A 4,391-nucleotide genomic window follows, 5' to 3' on the forward strand; every position below is an offset into this window, starting at 1 on the left:
CTCTCTCTCTCTCTCTCTCTCTCTCTCTCTCTCTCTCTCTCTCTCTCTCTCTGGCTGTCGGTAATTCTCGAGGGACCCTTTAGGTATTCCCTCACTTACGCATTGCGGAGTCATCTCTCAGGAAGCACCCAGCGAGAGCTCCCGAGTGATAACTGCCTTGGGACCGAAGCAATGAGCAGAGCAAACCAGTTGCATTGTATTCCACCGTTAACGGCGGAATTTGCGAGCGAAGTCTCCAATGTGCGCGCGGATCTTTTCTTCGGTAAATGGAGTTTAATTAAAACTAGCGACGGCGCCGCGCGTCGCTCGCGTCCGTTACGCAAGGTAAGCTATTTATACGTTCCGCCCGCGATCGACTCGACAGGCGTCTCCGTTACTTCTTCATTTCTGCAGTATGTTGTAATAAGTGGAATAATGTGATTTTTCCTTTCCCGCGTTCAGAGAGTCGCGTATCGGATCTGCACGGAACGCCGCCGGTTGGAATTATGTCTCTGAGGGGAAGAAAGAGAGAGAGAGACGCGATATTCTTGAGCGATATCTACACAGAAAGAGAGAAATATCTGAGAAATAAGAAAATATTTATTCGACATTTATTCTATATATACACTCGTATATATTTTTGCACCGAGTTTTTTTTTTTTTTTTTTTTGAATAGCGGAATATGCATTTTTTACTGCAAGTGAATTTTAATTCTATCTATTCCATTTAATTGAAGGAATTTAGATTTGGATGAATATGTTAATATTCACCGTGCGAGTGCAATTGTTTTTTAATTTTTAAACATTTTCTCCATGTATCTGTTTATATCGTTACAGTCAGCTAACTCGTCAGTACTTGCCACTCGTCAGAAAAAAAAACGTCTTGTAAGTCATTCACTAATGACGAGCGACGAATATTTGCGAATTCAACTGAATGTAATGATACACATAAGTAATGATACACATAAGTAGATTGAGAAAAAAAATATCTAAAAAAGAGAAAATATCTGGAAAGGGGTGAATGTATATTAGATCCGCATTAATTACTGTTAATGTGGATTTGATTTTACTCTTAGATTCTGCTCAAAAATCAAAATATCAATCAGACTCTTCTCATTTAATGTTTGTGTAGCGCGTTGCTCCGCGAGATCAATCTTGAATCTTTCATTCAAATCCTATATCGTGTCAAAAATTAAAGCGAGCGCCACATACTCGGGAAGAGGAAAAATATGTTCGGAGAGAAATAGTTAAAATAAATCCGCGAATTAATTCTATTGGAGTAAAGGACACGACTATCTGTTTTGGTAATGCGGTCGAGTTTTGCAACGGCAAGTGGAGGGTGGTTGTCAGACAGTTGCAATTTATTCAGAAACTCTCACTACGGGATTTTCCGCGATACGGAAACGCGAAGTCCCTGTTGAAACGAAAGAACAACATGTAAAACAATCGTATGAATAATAAAATTGTCGTATTTCTGAACAGCGCCGCAGGAGAATGTCTTTCTTTTACTTCCCTTACTTATCTCACTCTTACTTCTCATTATGTCCTACTGACAAGTTCTTTGACCAATGTAGAGTCGAATTTTTCTGAATGAAAATGTCGAGACAGTGATAAATCGCGAATTACAACTATCTGAAGAAGAGCTCTTCGGGCAACCTAAATTTCAGAGAGTCGAAAAACGGAGAGACGGATAGCAAAGGTAAGTCCTGCAGCTAATTATCACACTTTTTACATATTGATAAAAATAAAACGACGTATGCAATATTTCAGAATGTTGAATACATTGTAATATTCTTTACATTCTTTAGGTACAAGAAAACAAATATAAACCATTATATTTATATTAATGCATAAAGAAAATATGTAGTAAGCAAGATCGGAAAAATGTGACATCCCACCTCATACCTTGAGTCAATTGTCATATTCTTCTATATGCACTGAGAGAAAAAATAGTTGGAATAACTATAATCTCACTATATTTTATAGTTCGTTTTGGCCTCAAACATATATTTATAGTTTATCTAAACATGAAGATATAGTAGAATGAACGCAGATTTATAGTCACCATCTTATTACTCTATATATATGGTAAAGCACCTTTTGGGAATATAGTTACATGTACCTATATTTGTCAAATATTTCAATTATATTGACTATATAAAATAGTTAATTTCTCTTACCATTAAATATTTGCTACCTTACTATATTTTTTATTTCAAATAATTATAATTCTTGGTAAAAATTTTACACGGGTCAGTTATACTATGCTAATATTGTAAATATTACAAATATTATGGTAACATTTACTATAAAAATTATATTCCTAACTATAATCTTTTTACTATGCCATTATAGTTCCAAATATCATATATTTTTCTTTCAGTGTGGAGAAAACACGACAAATAATTCCAGGCAGGAATTTGCTTTATCAAAATTTTAAATGAGGACTCAGTTGCGGAGATACAGAATGGTTAAAAATTTATCAATTGCAAAAACATACATTATTAATTAATTTACTAAATTAATTTTTATATTAATTCAACACCTATTTTGACGCCAAAAGTAAGTGAGAAGGGAAATTTCGGACATCATCAGAGTCAAAGTAGTAAATTATATTATTAGAATTAAACCTACTTTGTTAGCTTAGCTGCTATTGCGTTGTAGAATTCAAGGTTTAACATAGAACCAAAATTTCTCGGGATGTTATTAGTATCCCACCGAATAAATATCTTTTTTATCCCTTACATATTCCCCTTTCTCAGTGTGATATTGCAAATGTACGTCTCGCGATCGCACATTCTGCTAACTGGTGAATTACATCATTCCACCGGCTGTCGAAGAAACGCATGGCTCGTTGATACGTTAGAGCCAATTCCAGCTTCGGCAGTTAACACGTCGGCGTCCCGGAACTATTCCGTTTCCGCGCGCATTGCTTATAAAGCAAATACATATGTAATTCCGCGCCGGGGCCAAAAAGGTTCGCGAGCTATTACAGCGCGAGTAAACGGCCCCGACGTAAAATACAACGTGGTAGTCGTGGTAGATATAAATGCCCCACTTGCGGCTAACCCATCACTCGCCCCGTGACTGAGGGGGAGCCCCGAAAGCACCCGCGATGTTTTATGACTGATCCGACACTTATAATTCAGTACGGGCCTTAAATACATATCTGTCAAAATACAACAGAGTAACACGACCTGCGCAGGCCGGCCGGCAAATTGCGGTACAGCAGGCGAGCCAGGTGTGTGATTCCTCATAAAGAAATCAGATAACGGCTCTGACACAAGTGCGAAGCGCGGGTCGCCACGATCGGCGACGTGAGGAATATCATTAATCGATGTCGCCTCGCGCTCGAAATACCACGTCGCCTTCACTTTTGTCCTCTGTGTGTCAAAGTGTCCCAAACTCTCCTTGTCACATTAAGTGGGAATGTAGAACGGGTTGAGATGAATATAAAAGTCCTGTACCGTTTTGCAATATTCGTAATAATAACCGAGAAATTAATTGTAAAAGATTAAGGAAAAATACACGCTGAATGGTTGAGGGAAGAGCGCTTGCGACTCAGTAATATAGCAGGCAGATGTCAGTGCGCGTCTTATAGCCGTATAACCACCGTCTTATAACCAATGAGAAAAGCGGTAGTAGCCAGCAGCTTCTTTCTGACTGGTCAAGAGACATAATCGCAGCCGCAGTCGCGAGTCGTTAATGTGATACGGCTATTACATCGCTCTGATCCTATATCTTGCCGCCGAGGCGAGATGTAGGAGTGTAAGACCCGATCTACATTAGATGGAGTAAGGAGTAGGAGTAAGAGTAAGACGAAATGGAAGTAATTTATTTCGCTTACTCCAACTCCTTATCAGCTCTTACTACTTAATTCAGGCTTACTCCATGTGATGTATATGGAGCAAACTTTTATTGGAGTAAGGGAGTAAGCGAAATAATTATTTCCATTTCATCCTACTCCTACTCCTTACTCCATCTATTGTAGATCGGGCCTAAGTATAGGCAATGGTGCGTTTTTTCCAATCATCGCGCGCCGACATCCACTATATTATTAGGCTGTAAGCGCTCCATCCTCAACCATTTAGCATGCGTTTTTCCTTAATCTTCCCTTATAGAAATGTCATACTGATAAGTAATAATTTGGCCAGTGATAATTACTGTCGTTCAATAATTTTATTACTCGTACGAGTAATTTTATTAATAAAATTAATAAAATTATTGAACGACAGTAATTATCACTGGCCAAATTATTACTTATCAGTACATTTCTATAAGGGTTATACAATTAATTTCTCGGTTATTATTGCGAATATCGCAAAACGGTATAGGACTTTTACGTTCACCTCAACCCGTTCTACATTAATGTTCCACTTAATGTGATAAGGAGAGTTTGGGACACCCTGTATA

At 37.9% G+C, this 4,391-nt stretch overlaps 1 protein-coding gene across 5 annotated transcripts in view; it reads right to left on the reverse strand.

The window, feature by feature from the left end:
* LOC116841558 overlaps positions 1-4,391 on the reverse strand; it is a 372,377-nt gene that overhangs the window by 305,280 nt on the left and 62,706 nt on the right. The gene's annotated exons all lie outside the window — the stretch shown is intronic.

This window comes from Odontomachus brunneus, unplaced genomic scaffold (assembly GCF_010583005.1).
Source record: "Odontomachus brunneus isolate Ranch 3 - 2012 unplaced genomic scaffold, Obru_v1 Obru_scaffold_016, whole genome shotgun sequence".
Classification (NCBI taxonomy): Eukaryota; Metazoa; Arthropoda; class Insecta; order Hymenoptera; family Formicidae; genus Odontomachus; species Odontomachus brunneus.